At 42.9% G+C, this 23566-nt stretch overlaps 1 long non-coding RNA gene across 1 annotated transcript in view; it reads left to right on the top strand.

Annotated features, from left to right (window-relative positions):
- Window positions 1–14709: 14709 nt before the first annotated feature.
- The window catches only part of LOC133389972 (uncharacterized), a 53501-nt gene continuing 44644 nt past the window's right edge, over window positions 14710–23566 (top strand). Inside the window, exon 1 of the long non-coding RNA XR_009764241.1 lies at window positions 14710–14840. This is a non-coding gene — a long non-coding RNA (uncharacterized LOC133389972). The remainder of the gene's footprint in view (window positions 14841–23566) is intronic.

The following is a 23566-nucleotide window of genomic DNA, read 5'->3' as shown; positions in this document are numbered from 1 at the left end:
CTCGAAAAAGGAGATATACTTTCCCCCTTGCAATTCATGGAAGTTTGTGTAGAATCCCACTGTACATTGCTCTAAAATGATTTCCAGTACCTATCTGCATGTGCAAAGCGTTGCATGTCCCAAAATGAAAGTAACAGCATCCAGTTCAAACTGGCTATCTGAATCCAGTGCAGAGCTAGTATATCCATGTCTTAATGCAAGTATCCCTCTTCCTTCAAGTATCAGGTGTGACTGTAGTTGCACACAACACTATTTGTGCAATGGGACTGAGCCGTTTGTGTTTAAGATGCTTGTCTATTAACCTAGGCATGTCCACTTTCTCCATAATGGGCCAAAGCAATGTCTAGGAATGAGAATACACACACTACTGATCATACCATCCATGTGCCAATGTCATAAGACTAGCTACCTAACGATATTCTTGGTGACTTCTCCAGAGTATGGAATTTTCTCTCTTTGGTGACTTATTAAAGCCTAGGACCAATGAACATCTTTCAGAATGCTGTACAATATTCCTATTTGGGCAGCAATTGGGAAGTAGTATTATATTTGGACCAGTAATCTGTTTGGTATTGTGGGGAAGGTTATTAATTGCCCGTGTATTTTGTTTTCATTGTTTGCTTTTTATTGTTTCTTTTTATTATCAGTCTTTGGAACTGAGCATGACTTGAAAACCACAGGGACACCTGTCTTCAAGGTGGAGAGAGTGCTTATTGTATTGATTACCAATGTCAGCCATTCATTACACAAGCCAAGTAAGTCAATGTCCCTGGCTGTACCCTAAGTGTCAGAAAAGCTTATTTAGTGGGGCTGTGCACACCTCCCCTGATCTGCCCGGTGGCTGCAATCTGGGAGGGAAATCAAACTGACCACCCTTGGGTCAACCAAGGCACCACCTGCTCTTCCTATCCAGTCCTGAATAAGTTTGGAAGTAGAGCTAATGTTTAATTAGGGTAAAAAAAACCCTCTAATTAAACATATAGCCAGGAGGGAGCTGGAGACACAACAGCACTATCACCACTAGGTCAAACCGACATCTGGATGCACCATGGATGGGTCTAATGTAATGTAATGGTCTAGGTATACTAAATATGGTTTTCTTTTCCCCCATTTCCTCATATGCAATTTCCATCCATTTTGAGGATTATGTAAACTGTGTATATGATAAGAAAAATATGATTTTGCATATGCATACAGAGTTACAGACGCTCAAATGTCACATATTTAGAATGGAGTGCATCAACTTATTAATTACTTACAGAAATATCTGCTATTGAGACATTTAATAAAACTGCATACATCTGAAATTGCGGAACTGCTAGGCCAGGCAAATGAAGTATTCTCATGTTTACAATTCATATTTGTAGATAAAAATGGATTATTGCTCTTCATTAAATTGCCAGAGGGCTCAAGTGATCATCCATGGTCAAGAAGAGCTTAGTAGTTTTGTTCCTCAACCTAATATTTCTTCCTTTTATCAGCTAAGAACATAGTATCAGAAAAGTAATTTACAAAATTGTCAGAATCTTTCCTGGCAGCAGTTGACTTATTACTTGATAGGATTCTTTTCTAACATCTTTTCCAGCCTCTCTTTCATTCAGCAAATCAACAAGACATCATTATAAAAACTAACAGTCGCAAGCTTAGCATGGTTGAAATGTTGATTACATTTTATATTGAATCTGAAGTGTGGGTAAAGTTTGTTTTCATAGAGCTATAAAATCTTGGCTGAATCTAATTTTAAGCAAAGGAAACTATGTCAGACAGTTACACAGAAATTTAGCTGAGTGAATTTGATCATTTTAGATATGTTTAAGATCTAGAGTATCTGAAATAGATGGGACACATGATAGGTTACACCTTGACTTAAACTGACCCAAACAATGGGCAGAGCAATCCAAAGCACTAATCTGCCAGGCTAGAGGGTTTTTGGATAAAGCAGAGGTATCCCTCTGTACAGCCCTGGCTGACTCATTAGGATCCTCTTACCCTTGGCTTGCCAGCTCCTTTCTGGGCCCAGTTCAAGGTGCTCACATTAAAGCCCTAAACAACTTAGGCCCCAAATATCTGAGGCACTACCTCCTTCTCTACAGACCCTATCAAGTATTAAGATCAGTGGGGGGCTCTTGGTAGTTCTGGCACCCTCAGAGGTTTGGGGGTGGCCCAGTAGAGGGCATTCTCCGTGGCAGCCCCTAAGTTGTGGAATTCCCTTTACAGCAACATTTATTTGTTTATTTATTTATTTATTTATTTATTTATTTATTTATTTATATCACGCCCTTCCTCCCAGCAGGAGCCCAAACTTGTGTTTGGCCCTCCCTATACAGTTTTCAGAAAATGCTGAAGATACATTTACCCTCTCTTTACCCTGACCTGAGATGTGTGTTTTCAGAATGTACCCTATTCCTGCGACTGTAATTTGTTTTAACTGTTTTTAATACTGAATTTTAAATTTTGTAACACGCCCTGGGACCTGCTGGTGAAAGGTGGGAAGCAACAGCAAGAACAGCAAATCTGATTTATCTGGAATTTTGGTTTAATAAAATTTAAGCCAGTGTGGTGCAGTGGTTAAGGTGTTGGACTACGACTTGGGAGACCAGGGTTCAAATCCCCACATAGCCATGAAACTCACTGGGTGACCTTAGACTAGTCACTGCCTCTCAGCCTCATGAAAACCCTATTCATAGGGTTGCCATAAGTCAGAATCGAAGGCAGTACATTTACATTTTTAATGTGTGTTATTTTAATGTGATTCTCTAGATTTTGCAAATTAAGCAGAATATTGCCCCCATTATCTTAATATTGAATTTTCCCCCGTGGCACTCTTTGTTTGCTTTGATTGTATGTGTGAATATTCTTATTACTCCACTGTGGCTGCAATTATATACAGACTTAACCTACAACCAAGTCCCATGGAATTCAATGGGACTTACTTGAGAATACATGCAATGGGTTGCACTGAGCATCTGTCTTTCCTTGGGCCATTTGGTAAAACAGACAATATTTTATATTTGAATATTTTATTGCAATGAAAAATAGAAATATACATTATTGTTTTTTTTAAAAAAATCAGAGCATTTTAACTTAAAAAAGACCTACGTACCTAGTATGTTTGTACTAAGTCCCTCTTTGCAAACTTTTCCCCCTGAACACCGGGTTATTATTTTGTACTGTCATCTACAAAAGCACTCAGAAGAATATAATACATGTCTTGGTTTCAATTACAGAATTTTACTTTGCCAATATGTAAAATTGGAACGAAACTGAAAATAAAAATATTTTTCTGTCCTAAAATTGGTGCTTGGATGTTATGGTACAAGAAGCTGTAAGAATAAATCAATATGTTCCACCCATTTTTCAGTGAAAAACATTGGTTTGCTTTAAAAATGAGCCCATTTCCATGAGAAAATAGTCTCAATTTATCTTTACACAGAGGAACTACCTGACTTGGAAACATTTTCCAGTGTAATGAGCCCATTTTCAGGTTCATAATAAAGCATACAGAACTTCTATTGATCAGGAATGGAAGCAAATGAAGAGGCACACTGAATGGGTTTAAAGCAATTGTATTGATTTCAACATTAAGTGGGTGGACTGGAGAAAGGTTACGGGTGCAATAGATCCTTGTGGCACCACAAAGGATAAATCAAGGTGAGACTATGACATTATCTCCAAAACAACAAATTGGATGGTGTGTGTGTGGCTGCTTTCACATTGCACTTTATTCCTTTATTCAGACAATTTCTTACCTGGTAATTTGTGCATTTTATTTGATCTTTCATATGATGTAAAAACTAGTTCTGGAAAATTAGTGGAATATAATGGAAGTTTAGTGCTCATTTCTGTGATAAATGATTCCAGAAATAATCTGTTTGTAAGCTTGGGAATCTGGAAAATCTCAGAAGTGTTGCTCTAGCTGCAGCAGCTCATGTGGCAGGCATCCCAGCATGCAAAGCACTCCTGCAGGTTAGGGATGTGTCAATTCCCCCCCCTTTTTTTAACCTGACAAACATGGCACTGGTATTTCAGTGAAGGCACAGGTAGCAGCTTTCCCTTCTTTTCCCCACACATACCTCTGTGCCAAACACACCCCACAAAAATAATGTTGGATTCTAAAAGAAGGGTTGCCTGGTGACGGGATGATATCTTAGACTTCCTACACATATGCGGTGAGGAAAAAATCAGCTTCAGTTAAGGAGCAGTGACAGAAATATTGGTATATTTGAAGACATTTCAAAAGAAATGATTAAAAGGGGCCATATTAGGTCTGCTCATTTCTGGAGACTGCTAACTCATGCAGTGAATTATGGGGGAACTACAGTGCGCATGTGTATAACGGATGAGGAACAAAAACAAGGCGTTGTTCATTGCAGCAGTGAGAAAGACATTTATGCGAAATGCTGGTATATCAGCTGAAAAAGTCTGGTTCCTGAACACAACAGGTATTCCAGTGTGAAAGGAATTTTAGAAATCAGGACAGAAACTTTAACATTTTAATCAGCACAACTGACACAATAAGCCCCATGTGTGAAACCAGCTTGTGTGTGTTAGAATTTTTAATTTTGTCTCTCCCATACCCCAAGGGAAGAACAAAAAAACAACAAAAGAACAAGAACAAAAAAATAAAACAGTTCACATAAATATGCAAAATATGTTTATTGTTATTATTATTTATTGAATTTCTTAGTCGCCCATCTGGCTGGTTATCTAGCCACTCTAGGCGATGTACAAAATAAGCATACAGATACAATAAACTTTAAAAATCTGGACACAAGATAATAAAATCTAGCCCACCCCAAAAGCCTGCCTGAAGAGCCAGGACTTCACGGCCCGGCGGAAACTCATTATAGAGGGGGCATGGCGGAGATCATTTGGGAGGGAGCTCCACAGGGTGGGGGCCACAATTGAAAAAGCCTTCTATGCCACTTATGGTGGTATTCAAAGCCTGTCCTTCTCAGAGTAGACCTATTAAAGTTTATAGATATGGCTAACCTATTAAAGTTTATAGACATGATTCATTAATTTCAATGGGTCTGGCAGCAGTAGCAAAAATTGCCTTACTCCATATGTGCCCATTCGGCTGCTTCAATCTGCGAAACTCACACAATTACAGGTGCCACATAATAGCCTTTCTGCACTTCTAAGAAATCAATCTTTTAGTGTGGCAGCCCCTACACTTTGAAACTACCTGATTATTGACATTAGGAAGGTGATTTCACCATAATCTTTTTGGTAGCTGTTATAAACATTTTTAATGCAAGCCTTGTTGTTGTTATGTGCCTCCAAGTCGACTGTGACTTATGGCAACCCTATGAATCAGCCACCTCCAAGAGCATCTGTCATGAACCACCCTGTTCAGATCTTGTAAGTACAGGTCTGTGGCTTCCTTTAAGGAATCAATCCATCTCTTCTTTGGCCTTCCTCTTTTTCTACTCCCTTCTGTTTTTCCCCAGCATTATTATCTTTTCTAATGAATCATGTCTTCTCATTATGTGTCCAAAGTATGATAACCTCAGTTTCATTATTTTAGCTTCTAGTGACAGTTCTGGTTTAATTTGTTCTAACACCCAATTATTGGTCTTTTTCGCAGTCCATGGTATCCGTAAAGCTCTCCTCCAACACCACATTTCAAATGAGTTGATTTTTCTCTTACCCGCTTTTTTCACTGTCCAACTTTCACATCCATACATAAATATAGGAAATACCATGGTCTGAATGATCCTGACTTTAGTGTTCAGTGATACATCTTTGCATTTGAACACCTTTTCTAGCTCTCTCACAGCTGCCCTCCCCAGTCCTAGCCTTCTTCTGATTTCTTGACTATTGTCTCCATTTTGGTTAATGACTGTGCCAAGGTATTGATATTCCTTCACAAGTTCAATGTCCTCATTGTCAACTTTAAAGTTACATAAATCTTCTGTTGTCATTACTTTAGTCTTTTTGACATTCAGCTATAGTCCTGCTTTTGTGCTTTCCTCTTTAACTTTCATCAGCATTCGTTTCAAATCATTACTGGTTTCTGCTAGTAGTATGGTATCATCTGTATATCTTAAATTATTGATGTTTCTCCCTCCAATTTTCACACCCCCTTCATCCTGGTCCAATCCTGCTTTCCGCATGATATGTTCTGCATATAGATTAAATAAATAGGGTGAAAAAATACACTCCTGTCTCACACCCTTTCCGATGGGGAGCCAGTTTCTCCATATTCTGTCCTTATAGTAGCCTCTTGTCCAGAGTATAGGTTGCACATCAGGACAATCAGATGCTGTGGCACCCTCATTGCTTTTAATGCATTCCATAGTTTTTCATGATCTACACAGTCAAAGGCTTTGTTGTAATCTATAAAGCACAGGGTGATTTTCTTCTGAAATTCCTTAGTCCATTCCATTATCCAACGTATGTTTGCGATATGATCTCTGGTGCCTCTTCCCTTTCTAAATCCAGCTTGGACGTCTGGCATTTCTTGGTCCATATATGGTAAGAGCCTTTGTTGTAGAATCTTGAGCATTTTTACTTGCATGGGATATTAAGGCAATAGTTAGATAATTACTGCATTCCCTGGGATCCCCTTTCTTTGGAACTGGCATGTATATGGAACGCTTCCAACCTGTGGGCCGTTGTTTAGTTTTCCATATTTCTTGACACATTTTTGTCAAAATTTGGACAGATTCAGTCTCAGTAGCTTATAGCAACTCTATTGGTATGCCATCTATTCCTGGTGATTTGTTTCTTCCAAGTATTTTAAGAGCAGCTTTCACTTCACATTCTAAAATCTCTGGTTCATCATATGGTTCCTCCGTGAATGACTCTGTCATCCTTGCATCTCTTTTATAGAACATAAGAACATAAGAACATAAGAAGAGCCTGCTGGATCAGGCCAGTGGCCCATCTAGTCCAGCATCCTGTTCTCACAGTGGCCAACCAGGTGCCTGGGGGAAGCCCACAAGCAGGACCCGAGTGCAAGAACACTCTCCCCTCCTGAGGCTTCCGGCAACTGGTTTTCAGAAGCATGCTGCCTCTGACTAGGGTGGCACAGCACAGCCATCACGGCTAGTAGCCATTGATAGCCCTGTCCTCCATGAATTTGTCTAATCTTCTTTAAAGCCATCCAAGCTGGTGGCCATTACTGCATCTTGTGGGAGCAAATTCCATAGTTTAACTATGCGCTGAGTAAAGAAGTACTTCCTTTTGTCTGTCCTGAATCTTCCAACATTCAGCTTCTTTGAATGTCCACGAGTTCTAGTATTATGAGAGAGGGAGAAGAACTTTTCTCTATCCACTTTCTCAATGCCATGCATAATTTTATACCCTTCTATCATGTCTCCTCTGACCCGCCTTTTCTCTAAACAAAAAGCCCCAAATGCTGCAACCTTTCCTCGTAAGGGAGTCGCTCCATCCCCTTGATCATTCTGGTTGCCCTCTTCTGAACCTTTTCCAACTCTATAATATCCTTTTTGAGATGAGGCGACCAGAACTGTACACAGTATTCCAAATGCGGCCGCACCATAGATTTATGGCATTATGATATCGGCTGTTTTATTTTCAATACCTTTCCTAATTATCCCTAGCATGGAATTTGCCTTTTTCACAGCTGCCGCACACTGGGTCGACATTTTCATCGTGCTGTCCACTACAACCCCGAGGTCTCTCTCCTGGTCGGTCACCGCCAGTTCAGACCCCATGAGCGTATATGTGAAATTCACATTTTTTGCTCCAGTATGCATAATTTTACACTTGTTTATATTGAATTGCATTTGCCATTTTTCCGCCCGTTCACTCAGTTTGGAGAGATCTTTTTGGAGCTCTTCACAATCCCTTTTTGTTTTAACAACCCTGAACAATTTAGTGTCGTCAGCAAACTTGGCCACTTCACTGCTCACTCCTAATTCTAGGTCATTAATGAACAAGTTGAAAAGTACAGGTCCCAATACCGATCCTTGAGGGACTCCACTTTCTACAGCCCTCCATTGGGAGCACTGTCCGTTTATTCCTACTCTCTGCTTTCTGCTTCTTAACCAATTCCTTATCCACAAGAGGACCTCTCCTCTTATTCCATGACTGCTAAGCTTCCTCAGAAGTCTTTGGTGAGGTACCTTGTCAAACGCTTTTTGAAAGTCTAAGTACACTATGTCCACTGGATCACCTCTATCTATATGCTTGTTGACATTCTCAAAGAATTCTAATAGGTTACTGAGACAGGACTTTCCCTTGCAGAAGCCATGCTGGCTCTGCTTCAGCAAGGCTTGTTCTTCTATGTGCTTAGTTAATCTAGCTTTAATAATACTTTCTACCAGTTTTCCAGGGACAGAAGTTAAGCTAACTGGCCTGTAATTTCCGGGATCCCCTCTGGATCCCTTTTTGAAGATTGGCGTTACATTTGCCACTTTCCAGTCCTCAGGCACGGAGGAGGACCCGAGGGACAAGTTACATATTTTAGTTAGCAGATCAGCAATTTCACATTTGAGTTCTTTGAGAACTCTCGGGTGGATGCCATCCGGGCCCGGTGATTTGTCAGTTTTTATATTGTCCATTAAGCCTAGAACTTCCTCTCTCGTTACCACTATTTGTCTCAGTTCCTCAGAATCCCTTCCTGCAAGTTCTTCGGTGTATTGTTTCCATCTTCCTTTTATTTCATCTTGGTTAGTCAGTGTGTTCCTCTGTTGATTATTCAGCATCCCTACTCTTGGTTTAAATTTCCCTTTCATTTCTCTAATTTTTTGGAACAAGGCTCTTGTTCTACCCTTTTTGTTGTCCTCTTCTATTTCTATACAGTAACTATTGTAATAGTTCTCTTTGTCTCTACGTACTAGTCACTGTATTGTTGAATGTAGGGTTCAGACTGTGTTTCTATCTCCTTTTGTTCTCTCTTTAACCATTTTAAGAGTTTCTTCAGTCATCCACTGAGGTCTTTCTCTCTTTTTAACTAGAGGTATCGTCTTTTTGCATTCATCCCTGATAACTTCTCTGACTTCATTCCATAGTTCTTCTGGTGAACTAAGTTTAAAGCCTCAAAGCTGATCTTTATTTTATGTTTATGTGCTTCTAGGATGTTATTTAAATTGTATTTTGTCATTATGATTGCTTTGTTGTTGTTCTTTAGCTTTACTCTGATTTTCGATACGACCAGTTCATGATCTGTACCGCAGTCTCCTCCTGGTCTTGTTTTTGCAGAAAGTATGGAACTTCTCCATCTTCTGCTACCAATTATATAATCACTTTGATTCGTATATTGACCATTTGGTGATGTCCATGAGTACAGTCATCTTTTCGGTTGCTCAAAAAATGTGTTCGCAAGAAACAAATGATTGGCTTCACAGAATTCAATAAGTCTTTCTCCTGCTTCATTTCTGTCTCCTAGGCCCTATTTCCCCACGATTCCTAGTTCTCAGCATCTGCTGCTCTTGGATTTATGATATCATTTACTAGAAATTGATATAGGATGTTAATTTGCATTTTGGACATCTATTATGATAGGTGTTTGGAAGCCTACAAAGGGGAGGCTGCTGCAGTGGGCCAAATATGGGTGGCAGCGCCATATCCTCAGTATCTGTGCTTTGGAGAACTGGGTTAGCTGCACTAAAATGGCTGGGAAAGTGTGCTTACTCATAAATGTTTTCCTTTCTTTATGTGAAACAGGGAAATACGAAGCCAGTGGTCCTCACAGTGGTGAGGAGAAGCACCCAGCTCAAGGAAAGCGTCCCTCCCCTGTTAAGCTCGAGGTACTGGGACCTTGCTTGCAGACTGCCCAGTTCCTGGGGAGGTTTGTTTTGTTATGGGGTTTTCTTTCAGTTTCTGGATCCCATATTGTAGTCTCAGGGCTTGCCTTAAGGGCCTGCACCCTTAAATTTGTCTTCGGCATAGATGCAAGGGCAATCAGTAATGGCTTCCTACCAGTTAGTCAATGCACTGCCTATGGGAAAGTATGACATCTAATCTGTTTTTTCATCTACTGTGGGGATACAAGGGGATTTATAGCTGCTGGTTTTTTTGCCTTTTCAGTCAACTCTATGAGGTAGAGCATTGCATATGGGCTGCTCTAATAATAATAATAATAATAAATTTAATTTCTGTGTCGCCTATCTGGCCAATGGCCACTCTAGGCGACGTACAAAATCATTAAAATACAATTAATAAAATACAGTGATACAATATAAAACAGTGTAAAATCAATAAATCTGCAACAACAGTATTAAAAGAGGGCAGGGGGCATTACAGTTATAGCAGTTAACCCTCCCCGGAAATCCCAAAGGCCTGTTGAAAGAGCCAGGTCTTTAAGGCTTTCCAAAATACATTTAGGGAAGAGGCGTGCCGGAGATCTTGTGGGAGGGAGTTCCAAAGAGTGGGGGCCGCCACTGAGAATGCCCTCTCTCTAGTACCCGCCAATCTGGCTGTTTTTGTTGGCGGGATTGAGAGAAGGCCCTGTGTGGCCGATCTTGTCGGGCGGCATAATTGGTGGCGTTGAAGGCACTCCGTGAGATAAACTGGGCCGAAACCGTGTAGGGATTTAAAGGTCAATACCAACACCTTGAATTGGGCTCGGAAAACAACTCGAAGCCAGTGTAGATTGAACAACACTGGTGTGATGTGATCCCGGCGGCGACTATTCGTAAGTAATCGAGCCGCCGCATTTTGTATAAGTTGTAATTTCCGAACCATTTTCAAGGGTAACTCCACGTAGAGCGCATTACAGTAATCCAAACGAGAGGTGACCAGGGCGTGTACCACTTGTGAGAGCTGGTGATCAGGAAGGTAGGGTTGCAGCCTTCGTATGAGGTGTAGTTGATACCAGGCTGCCCGGCTCACTGCCGAAATCTGAGCCTCCATGGACAGCCTGGAATCAAGCACAACCCCAAGGCTGCGGACCTGGTCCTTCAGGGGTAGACTCACCCCATTGAACTTCAGGTCAATATCGCCCAACCTTCCTTTGTCCCCCACAAGTAGTACCTCGGTCTTATCAGGATTCAGCTTCAGCTTGTTCCTTCCCATCCATCCACTCACAGATTCCAGGCACTTGGACAAGGTCTCCACAGCCGACTCTGGTGAAGATTTAAATGAGAGATAGCTCTATTTCTCGCACGGAGTGCTTCAGCTCCTTCCTTGAAGGGGCTGTCAGGGGACGAGAGGGTAAAAAATTTGGATGCATGTTAACACCTGATGTCACAGATTATGGAATGGCTATGTAACTGGTTCATCTTAATGGCTGTGTCAATGGACCATCCTGCCCAGTGTTAACCATCCTGGGCATACCATCTAATTCACCACCAATCATACTCATGTGGTCAGTCAGTAATGACTTCATGACAGTTAGGCCAAGAAAGTGTTTCTTGTCTGCCCTCCAGGTATTAGATGTCTTTTCTGGTGGTTTATGAGGTCGTGGCAGGGCTTTCACAGCCTTACTACAGGTTCAGGGTTGTGGCTGTATAATAATTTAATGCTTGTTGTGATCAAATATTGATCAAGAAATTAGAGCCAAACTGCAGGTTACATTTTATATTCTTGCCCAAATCATTTGGTCTAGTTTTCCCACACTCCTGGGGAAGAACTTACTAACTTGCTGTAGAATTATGTGACATAGCTCAGGGCTAGAGCATCTGAACTGCAGGCTGAAGGTCCATAGCATCTCTAGGTAGGGCTGGGAGGTAGAACTGGAAGTTCATGGATGCATCGGAGCTTTTGTGCTGACTGCAAGCTTGAACTTATAGGCAGTGAGGCTTGGGAACTCTCCCGTCCATTTTAGTGGGATAACATGGTCATGGGACAGGTCTGTGACTTCCTTATATTTCGGAACGGTAGGGTTATGGCCCTTGTCTGTTCCTTTGCTCTCTAGTGCCCAGATTTTAATGTTTTCTTTTGGGGCATGGTAAGGTAGAGTATTGACATTGTTTTATTGAGGTGCTGTCATGGACTCAGGCGGAGCGGTTTAGCTGTGCTGTGCAACCGCACATTGGGAGATTGAGGAGCAGAGTCAAAGATGGCCATAAGCCAGTCTGTTGCCCCAGCATGCTCAACAGCTATCAGAATGCAGGAGGGGTTTTCCCAGGACTTCTGGGCTGGCAAAGGCTATGCACCAGAGTGGCCTATTCGGTGAGTCACCTGCTGGGAATGCCTAGTGAATGGCTGGAGACTGGGCCTCTCAATCCGAGCACTTCGAGATAAAGGCTGATGATTTTCCCACTTATTCCAGGGACTTTAGAGTCCACCGTATGTTAGCTGGGTGGGCTAGAGAACACCCTGCCACCCTCGATCCCCGTTGCCCTTTCTCACGGGACATTTTATTGAGTATGGTGGGCCAGTGAAAAACAGTATGCTCCTCAAGCTATGAAGCCAGACTATTCCAGGCGGCAGCGCTTACGCTGGTTTTTGGAGCTTTTAGGATAGGTGAGGTGGTGGCCGGATCCAAGGGAGATTTGTCTCGACAGGCCCTCCAGCAATCAGATGTCTCCATGGAAGGGAGTTGTACCTGTATAACATTGATGGACTGGCAATGTTGCTGGACAGGGATGGAGCAGCTGCGCACCCTATCCTGGGCTTACAGTTAGGCCTCAGTCAATGGGCTGCAGTGTGGTGGCTTGGCTGGCGAGGAATACTTTGGGACGGGCTCCTACCCACTTTGTTCCAGCTTGGTTCAGTGCGGATATCTCTGCATGTGGTGGTCATTCCCCGAGTTGGGAATGACCTCAGTATTTGAGGCAAGGCCCTCAGGTGGCGGGCATGTGCAGACATACAGTTCGGGACGCAACGATGGCCTCAGTTACCTAAGGGCATGGCCCTCAGTTGCAGGCATGTGCGGACATGCAGTTGGCGAGGCACAAGAAGGGCATGGCCCTCAGTTTGGCAGGCATGTGCAGACATGCAGTTGGCAAAGCAACGGAAGGGCCTGGCCCTCAGTTTGGCAGGCATGTGCGGACATGCAGTTCAGGAGGCAACAATAGCCTTGGTTACTTAAGGGCATGGCCCTCAGTTGCAACAGAAGGGCCTGGCCCTCAGTTTGGCAGGCATGTGCGGACATGCAGTTCAGGAGGCAACGATGGCCTCGGTTACTTAAGGGCATGGCCCTCAGTTGCAACGGAAGGGCATGGCCCTCAGTTTGGCAGGCATGCATGGCATGCAGTTAATAAGGCAACATCAGGTTGTCTGCTTTGGTCAGACATACTCCCGCGAAGGGTTTGGTGTGGTATCTGGAGCCCGATAGGGATGAACCGAGCGCAAAAGAAGGCCAACCAGCAAATTCAGTTGGCTATTCTGGGGCAGGGGGGGTTGGCTATTTCACACCCCACATTCAGCATTGGATGGGTGAACTGTACAGGGCCGATGCCATTTACCTGTCTGACGCAGGTAATGACATATTTTTGGCAGACATGCAGAGGTGTCTGCGAGAGGTGTTTCTCGGCAGTGGGGTAAAGGGGGGCTAAATAGAGATTTGTCCCCTTTTTGTGGCGGGAAGGTGTGGAAAGGGAAATAGGTAAGGACAGCTCGGTGGCCCCCTTAGGCACCTATGGAGGTGATTGGCGGTTCCAGAGGCCTGTCTGTCAGAGCTTTGCGGCTTGAGGGCAGGATATGGGCTGCTTTTGGGGCCAACTTAAATCATCCACCTGAGGGTTGTGTGGCCCTGGGGGGTGGTGACCTGAGAAGGCCCCTCTACACACCTACTGGGTGTGGCCAAGGGAAGGGGTAAGCAGATGGGGCTTGCCCTTGTCCCCAGCAGGGGCTGGTCGCCTGTGAGCTGTATGGCAAGATACTTGCTTATAGATAGTTCTGCACCTAGGTTTCCCTCTGCAGGTCACTTTAAAAGGGGGTTTTGTATAATTTAATAAAGTGGCCCTTGTTCAACCCAAGCTGATGTGTCCTTGTCTTATTTCGTCCCTTCACTCGCAATTAACCAACACTGTAATAAGCAGTGCTTTTCTGTAATATTACTCACCTCTTATTTTTCTGCTATTGGCAGCCATTTTGTGCTTTCATCAACAACATTTTTGTTAAGCTATGAGTACCAGCACCTCCATTTTTACACACACACACAGAGAGCGAGAGAGCACTGGGAACAGTATGTAGGGAATAGCCTTGTCATTTTTGTAGCAAATGGAAGGACAGCCATCAGTGATTTAATTTGTGCAAAAAGCACAAATTGTATGACAGTCTACACTCTGTATTTTAGAGGTTTTTCTTATATATTTGTTACTTTCTTCTAATAATTTAAGTAATGGATTTGCAGTAACAATTGATAAACCCAGATTTAAAAAATGGTATTTCTAGTATGGCACTAGAAACATTTTACAGTCCAGACTGTCATGAACCTGTAATGGTCATGAGTTATTAGAAATCTGATGACAACACTTTGGTTCCAGTAAGGGACTCTGGGAGATGGTTATAGTCAGAAAAGACAGGCCTTGCCAATTTGCAAAGTTAAGTTTCATTTTCCCAGCTGAAGACGGTTAGAAGAAGCCTTAACAAGCTGCACCTGTTTATCTTTGCTGATTAGCAAGTGCCTGGCACCCAAGGTCATCCTTGGCCTATGCAGTTGGAAAACACCGTTGGGAGGGGGGCCTGAAGGCGCGAAAATGTGAGAAACATCGAGAAGAAAGTTACATCAGTCAATTCCTGATTGGTCAATTAATCTTGGACCGTTAGGATCTTTTTCCCTTAAGTATAGGGCTAGGGACCGACAGCCTTTGTTCTCTGTTCTCTGCCTATGCTGACTGGCACCAGAGTTCCAAACCTTTTCTGCCTTATGGTTCCTGGGGTTGCTTATGGGAAGGCAACCTATGTCTGGTTCCATTGCTTTATGTTGAACATCCATCTCTCTTAGGAGAGGGGCCACGCAACCAACTACCTCGTATGTAAGTAGTTAGGTGAGCTAGTTTATTATTTTCTTGTTGTGTGTATGAATTCTCTTGTAAGAACCTAAACCCCTGTTGGGTGAATGGTCTTAAAGGATTACTTGCTGCTATATGATATGTGCACTTATATATTTTAATAAAGCTACTTCTATTTAACCTGGTGTGTTCATTTGAGAGAAGGGGTGGTTCTAAATTCAGTGTTTTGACCCAACCTCAGTCACTCACTACCAAAGAGGGTTAAGAAGTTAAAAGCTTGGATTTTAAGTGTTAAACCAGAGGTGCCTGGCAAGGAGTGTAACTGTGACTCTTGCCTTTTAGGACCTTGGTTTTATATACCTTCTGGGCTCAGAGATCCCCTGGCTCTGAGTGGACCAGTTTACAGGGGTGGTGGCAGCCTACCTTCTACCTTGCAGGGTTGTTGTGAGCGTACACAGCCTTGGCAAGGGTGAAGTAATAGCTTTTTGGTTCCAGTCTCATTTCCCTAAGGGTGGGGGTTTGAGCCTGATGCATGATCCCGGGACCCTGAGGGTCGGGCGGGCATGACACAGACAGTGAGACAAAATATATACCTAAATTTGGATTTTTAAAACCATTTTATACCCTTTCACATTTTAATTTTAACCAAGCACCTGCTATTTCTTGATAATCAGAAAGCCACTGTTATCAACCTCAGAGCTAGTCTTTTGTTTTTGTTTTGACTACATTCCACATCTGTATTTCCTACTAACTGAGAAAATGATTCTCTGCTGGAATGTAAAAAATAGTGGTTTGGTTCCTGTATTTGGAGCCTGGTTGAATAAATGCCTTTTAGAATACAAAGTTTAATAGACAACAATTAGAAAAGAATTTTTCCCTTTTTAAGTATTTATCACTTGATAGACAGATCAATCATAGAAAAAAAGTTGATTTATGATAATACCTAGTTAGGCAAGAATAAGAAAGAACCATGGAAATTAATTTCCACACAAAAAAGCACCTAATTTAAATGCAAATTTAGCAGCAGACATCTCATGTACCTTAAGAAAGAAAAATTGGCAAGATTTCTTATCTCACAATGTTTTTGTCAAGTGATACTAAAGTCTGGAAATTATTTTACTGCCAGAGAGGAAGCAGAAAAGGGTCATTTTAATGAAGTACACAATCAGCACTAAACAATGCTTGAATTACAGCATCCTGTCTATTGTATTGGCTCCCTTTTGGTGGCTTGTTTAGAAGGCTATGTAAGGGATGATTCCTTTAGTCACTCATCTGTTTAAGGTTCCTCAACCTTCCCTGCCTGGATCTCCCCACCAAGTGTCTCTGTGGTTGTGACTGGACAGGAGGGATGGACAAATCTGTCCATTTATCTCTGTTTCTTGTTTTTCTTAGGTTCAGTTTTCCACATTTCTTTATCAGTTTGAGCTTTTCTTTTTTTTAGTCCTCATGAAAATTTGTCAGTGTTTTAGAATTTGAAAAGGTAATTATAAAGTCCAACAAATATGGAACAGCAAAGATCTACCAACTTCTGGTCAAATACGTCACTAAACTGGAACAAATAAAAGAGTATAGTAGGGCCCCGCTTTGCAGTGTTCTGCTAATACAGCAGCTTTCAATTAGAGTAAGGCCCCTCTCATAAGGTGCTTATTTCGATTGTACGGCATTGTTTGGGCGTCAGTTACCATTCTATTGAATGAGTTCTGCTTTTCGGTGGGTTTTGCTTTTAGGCAGGAGTCTGGAACGTAACCCCCATATGAGTTGGGCCCTATTGTATATGGAGAAAATATCTAAGGACATATGAGAAAATTCTCTGAAAAATGGGAATAAGAGAAAACTCTTTCAAAATTATTAGTAGGTAGTACATCACCACAATAAAGAGAAACAAGATTAATAAACATTATTCGCCTTTACATTGGAAATGTCAGAAAGGGGAGATTTTTTCTGTATGTGGTCAAATTGTGAGGCTTCAAAAACTTTTTGAAAAGTATTTTCAAATGTTGTTTGTGAAACAGCAAGATTTTTTTAAAAAATCATAAAATCCCCGATTCTAGCTTACACAGTTAAAGTCTCTGTAGCATACAAAAGAACAAGCACTAATTTTCCAAAGCAAAATAGCATTTGTAAAGGTGTTAAAAGTTCACTTCTAAAGTAGCAAGGATGTAGTTTGCCGGAATTTGCCTTAATAGCTTTCGCAGTCCCTGGGTGGAAAAAAACAGATCATTTGCTGTAGCAGATTATTTGTTTTTCAAGTGGAAGGGATTTAGTTTCCTGACAAAGCAAAAAGAAGAAAAGTAATTTCATTAACTATGTTAATTTAGATTCCCTGAGCAAAAAGCCCAAACTATATTTGTTACATTTTCAATTACAATTAATCTATTTTAAAGTTTTAATTAAATGCCTGAATGACATTTTTTTCTTAAAAGGAAAAAAAAGAATTTTTATTGTATCCTGTCTAGAACATGTGGGTCTCCCCCCCCCTTTTTTTAAAGAAAGACAATCACCTGAAGTGTTGGAAGTCATGCAGCAGATACTACAACAGAAGTACGCATTCATACTGAGATACTTTGAAACAGGGACTTCTTCTTATACACATTTCCATAAATATATAATTTTCCTCTGAATTTTCTCTCAACCTCACATGTGGAAAAGTTAAACAGTGAAAGAGTCTTCTGGTTGATGAGCAAATTTCCCATAACTTGGTCTAGTCTCAGGTGTACCTAGATCTCTATTTGAGCAAGGGATTCTTTCACTGTTGCAAAATTCTTTTCACTGTTAAGGAATTCTTTGTGGCGCATTCAAGTTTCTAGATCAAGGAAATCTTATTTTTGGACTTTTCCATAGGTAGATTAGCTGTACCAGGATGACCTGTCCATACATTACATTATGTAGAGAGGCTATAGATATATATGACAGGTTCTCACTCACTTCTCAGTCACGTAGATGCATTATGTATTACCCACTGGCTGCTGTATGAATAAGGAAACGTCTGTGTTCACCTCCACATGACTACAAAGACTCTTACATGTTTGTAGATGTTTTTAATTATTTGAAATATGTTTTTATTTTATTTTTTGTTTTACCACTTCGGTGTTTGGGATAGAAATGTAATTAAATCATCATAATCAACAACAGGAGAGCCAGTGTGGTATAGTGGTTAAGCTGTTGGACTACGACCTGGGAGACCAGGATTCGAATCCCCACATAGCCATGAAGCTCACTGGGTGACCTTGGGCCTGTCACTGCCTCTCAGCCTCAGAGGAAGGCAATGGTAAAACCACCTCTGAATACCACTTACCATGAAAACCCTATTCATAGGGTAGCCATGAGTTAGGATTGACTAGAAGGCAGTCCATTTTCATTTTTCCAATCAACATCATCAGCAACAGCAGTGGCTAGAGCTAGTCCTCTTAGATACATGTGTTCATCTTGCAGCCTAAGGGTTACATACACTCCTTAGACACCTTTAGTGCAACCCACATGAGTAACCAACCCACCATCACAGTTTTCTTTACCAAATTTCACTCCTCCTGTCCTGCTCCACCAAGTGGGACAGCACTATTGTGATGGGGAAGAATGCATGTATATGGGAATGCATCTGTGTGAATGGCCCATCACCAGCTCTGGCCCCACCCACTGTCATGCAGCCCAGAATGATATTGCTGGGTGATTTCAATGTCCATGCTGAGGCTGCCTCTAGTGTTCCGGCTTGGGACTTCATGGCCTCCATGATGACCATGGGGCTGTCTCAAGTTGTTACTGGCCCAACGCATAGCTCGAGTTGGTTTTTGCTCCAGATGGAGGAAGGGGTGGTCTGGAGATGGGGGGTGGATGTCACCCCATTGTCATGGTCAGATCACTTCCTGGTGAAGTTTAGACTTATGGCTCTGATCCTTCCCTGCAGAGATGGTGGACAGATTAAGATGGTCTGCCCTCAGAGCCTAATGGAATCCATAGGATTCCTGAATGCCCTGGGGGAGTTCCCAGTAGATAGAGCAGGTGACCCTGTTGAAGCCCTTGTCATGCTGTGGAACAGCAAGGCGCATTGGGCTCTTGACACGGATGCCGCCAAGCACCCTCTCTGGCATTGTGGAGCCCGGTTTGCACCTTGGCACACCAGTGAGCTAAGGGCAATGAAACAGGCTGGATGACGGCTAGAGTGCAAGTGGGAAAGACATGCTGTGAGGCTGATCGGGCTTGAGTAAAACATCATAACCATGCCTACTGTGTGGCGGTGAGGGCAGCAAAGAAGGCCCACTTCTCTGCCTCCATCGCATCCTCAAGTAGCCGTCCGGTGGAGCTTTTCTATATTGTCAGGGGTCTGTTAACATCAACTCCAGGAAATGGAGTTTTAGACCCTTCGGAGGCCCACTGTGAATTGTTTGCAAGGCACTTTGAGAGTAAAGTTGCTCACCTCCATAGCAGTCGTGATGCCCCCTCCACATCTACTGTAGTCCCCAATGAGGTGTCCAGTGCAACATCTGCTGCAGCTTCTTGGGATCGGTTTCAGTTGATGCGGCCTGATGATGCAGACAAGGTGTTTGTGATGATGCGGTCAGCAATGTGTCCTCTTGACCCTTGCCCTTCTTGGCTTATTAAAACTTGCTGAGGGTCTGACTGAGTGTATCCAGGGTGTGGTCAATGCATCATTGCGGGAGGGAGTGGTTTCAGCTGCCTTGAAAGAGACGGTGATCTGACCACTCCTTCAAAAGCCCACCCTGGACTCATTGGTCTGTGACAACTACCGACTGGTTGCAAATACCCCCTTTTTAGGGAAGGTGATTGAGAGGGTTGTGGTGCAGCAATTGCAAGTAGTCTTGGATGAAACTGATTATCTTGACCCATTCCAGTCGGGGTTCAGGCCTGGTTATGGGACTGAATCAGCCTGAATCAGCCTTGGGGGCCCTGTTGGATGACCTTTATCGGGAGAAGGATAGGGGGAGTGCGACCCTGTTATTCTTATAAAGCCGCTGGGGACTATCATCAGGAGATTTGGGCTGCAGTGTCACCAATATGCGGATGACACGCAGCTCTATCTCTCATTTAAATCTTCACTGAGGTTGGCTGTAGAAACCCTATCCAAGTGCCTGGAATCGGTGAGTGGCTGGATGGGAAGGAAGAAGCTGAAGCTGAACCCTGACAAAACTGAGGTACTGTTCATGGGAGACAAGGGAAGGTTAGGGGATTTAGACCTGGTGCTCAATGGGGTACAATTGCCCCTGAAAGACCAGGTCCGTAGCCTCGGGGTCATTCTTGACTCCCAACTGTCCATGGAAACTCAGGTTTTGGCTGTGAGCCGGGCAGCACTGTATCAACTCCATCTGATACGGAGGCTACGCCCCTACCTTTCCAATCATCTGCTCCCATCGGTGGTACATGCCCTAGTCTCCTCTCGCCTAGACTATTGTAACGCGCTCTACGTGGGGCTACCCTTGAAAACAATCCGGAAGCTGCTACTAGTTCAGAATGTGGCGGCGCGCCTGATTAAAGGCAGCCGCCGGCGAGATCGTATCATTCCAGTGCTAAAAGAGTTGCACTGGTTACCAGTTGCTTACCAGGCCCAATTCAAGGTGTTGGTTTTGACCTTTAAATCCCTATACGGTTTCGGCCCAGTCTATCTAAAGGAGCACCTCCAGCATCATCAGCCATGCCGCCCAACAAGATAGCCTCAAAAGACCTTCTCTCCATCCCATCAGTCAAAACAGCCAAACTGGTGAGGACTAGAGAGAGGGCTTTTTCAATTGTGGCCCCCACCCTGTGGAACTCCCTCCCAAATGATCTCCACCATGCACCTTCTATGATGAGCTTCCGCCGGGCCTTGAAGACCTGGCTCTTCAGGCAGGCTTTTGGGATGGGTTAGATTTTATCTTCATTGTTTTTAGATTTTTAATGCCTACGTATTGTATGCCTATGTTGTACGTAGCCCAGAGTGGCTGGACAGCCAGCCAGATGGGCGACTAATAAATTCAATAAATAATAATAATAATAATAAGTAATAATTAGTTGATCTCTCAGTGGCTTTTTATACCATTGACCATGGTATCCTTCTGTGCCGACTTGGTGAGATGGGTATTGGAGGCACAGTGGTTCCGATCCTATCTCCAGAGTCGCTCTCAGAGAATAACATTGGGTGACTGTCTTTTGGCCCCCTGGCAGTTGTGCTGCAGGGTGCCACAGGGTACCATCTTGTCCCCCATGCTGGTTAACATCTATATGAAGCCCTTGGAGCAGTCATCAGGAGATTTGGGGTGAGGTATCAGCAGTATACTGGTGATACCCAGCCATATTTCTCCATAACATCTGAATCAGGAGAGGCGGTGCAAACCCTGCACCACTGCCTGGACTCAGTGGTGGGCTGGATGAGGGTCAATAAACTGAGTCTGAATCCTAGCAAGATGGAGGCACTGTGGGTTGGTGGTTTCCAAGTTCGGATAATTGGTCAGTTGCCTGCTTTGGATGAGGTCGTACTCCCTCTGAAAGAGTGGGTCTGTAGTCTGGGGGTGCTCCTGGATCCATCTTTGTCGCTAGAGGCCCAGGTGATCTCCATGGCTAGGAGTGCCTTTTACCAGCTTCAGCTGGTAAGACAGCTGTGGCGGTTTCTGGACTGGGATAGCCTGACCATGTTGTCCATGCACTGGTAACCTCCAGGCTGGATTACTGTAATGTGCTCTATGTGGGGCTGCCCTTGAGTTTGGTCCGGAAGCTGCAGGGTATCGCCAACATGTCACCCCGCTACTGAAAGAATTGCACTGGCTGCCCATTTGCTACCAGGCCAAGTTCAAGGTTTTGGTTTTGGTGTCCAAAGCCCTATACAGCTCGGGACCAGTATACCTGAAAGACCATCTTACTCCTTATATACCCAGTCGGTCACTGAGCTCTGCAGGTCAGGGCCTCCTGCAGATACCATCTTATCAGGAGGTTCATTCTGCACAATATAGGAAATGGACCTTTAGTGTGGGAGCACCTACCCTGTGGAACTCCCTCCCCTTAAATATTAGGCAGGCACCATCTCTGCTATCTTTTCAGCACCTTTTGAAGACTTTCCTCTTTCAACAAGCCTTTTGAGACCTATCCCAGTGTGTGCCTGTGTTAGAATTGCTTGTTAATGTTTTTTAATAATATGTTTTTAACCCTTTTAAAAAGATGTTTTTAAAGCTTTTTTTAAAAAATGTTTTTAATGTTTGTTTGTTTTAATGTATTTTAAGGTCTGTTTTTATGATGTTTTAAAGTGTTTTTAGTGTTTCTCTTTACCACCCTGGGCTCCTGCTGGGAGGAAGGGCCAGATATAAATCAAATAATAAATAAATAAATAAATACCACCACATGTGACAGTCAGAGGCAAAAAGGTTGCCAATGCCCACCACTGTTCTAAGATGTAAGGCATACTTCTAAGGAGAATTTCAGCTTTATTCGTTAATAGGATGGGGATCTACAACTATTCTTAATGTCATAACCTATGAAGTTTAATATTTTTTTCCTGTCATTTAACTGTCATGGGGAGCAAATCCCTCGGTAAAAATCAAACTGTATTCCTTCACCAAAGGTCCCAGAACACAATATTCACTGATGTAACTTTTAAGAGAATGGCATTCTTGCCAACATGGGGGTGAGTTTGCTGCCACCCATGCCTTTACAGAAGGCTTGGGAACATTCCCGAAGGGTCTGAAAGTGGGTCGTGGGGATCCTTGTCCAATGTGTGGAAGGGATGAGTAGGCTTATAAGCCAGCTCTTCCCTTGAATCTTGCCTCTCTTTGTCTTGCGGCACTCCCCCCCCCCAGTCAGTATGGGCTTTGCTAGTCGCCAGTTGGGGCTGAGTAGGAATTTTGGGGAGTTCTGATTTCAGAATCCCTTTCATTTTGCCTACTTCATACTGCTGGGATTGATTTGATTGGCTCTCAAGAAGGGTTTTTGGGTTGTCTTGCTTTGGCTGGCATGGAATTCGGGCAGGTGAGGAAGGTGGGGGTACAAAACAGGTGACTGAGGCATTTTATTAAAGGGCACTCATGAGAGAACCACCAGTCAGGTGTGCCTGGTAGGGATCTTGGGGGTGTCCTTGTGGGACCAACTTGTGCATCAGGGTGAACGCCTGTACGGTGGGACTGGGGTGCAGAGGTTGGAAACACGTTATTGGCTCTACTGGCAAGGAGGAATAATTTCACCCACTTCCTTTGCTCGGGAGTCATGGTCTGTAGTGACTGACATGCCCAGGGAACTGGTGGAAAGAATCCCTCTCAGTTAGGTATCCTCACCTGCCAGAAGTAGGATCAATTTGGTAATTGGCAAAAATTGGATATAGCTTATAGTTGTTATATTTTAAATAAATATAACATTATTCCACAACTGTGTCACGAGTCTTCTTTGGTGTGGTGGCAAAGTGTGTAGGAGATCATTATATTATATATTCATTATTCTGCTTTCCAACAGAAATGTCTCCTGTCTATTTGGTTGTATTCACTTGGTCAAGAAGTAGCAACACAACTCTTAACCCTTTTCATAAGTACTGAAATCTTGATTCATAATTAAAGAGGATTCCCTAAGAAAAGAGGATTCCCTAGAAAAGACAAATGGTGAAGATTTTTTTAAAAAATCTTTTATTTATTATAAAAACAAGAGGGAAAAAAAGAGAAGAAAACAATGTACAGAAACAATAACCAAACCCCGGGATCAATAAAGATACAAAGTAACATATTTGTACCAGATATAATTTATTTTCTCAATATTACGCAAATTAGGTCAGTTATCATAATAACCTG

This window comes from Rhineura floridana, chromosome 8 (assembly GCF_030035675.1).
Source record: "Rhineura floridana isolate rRhiFlo1 chromosome 8, rRhiFlo1.hap2, whole genome shotgun sequence".
Taxonomy (NCBI): domain Eukaryota; kingdom Metazoa; phylum Chordata; class Lepidosauria; order Squamata; family Rhineuridae; genus Rhineura; species Rhineura floridana.
This window is presented reverse-complemented; position numbering and strand designations above follow the sequence as displayed.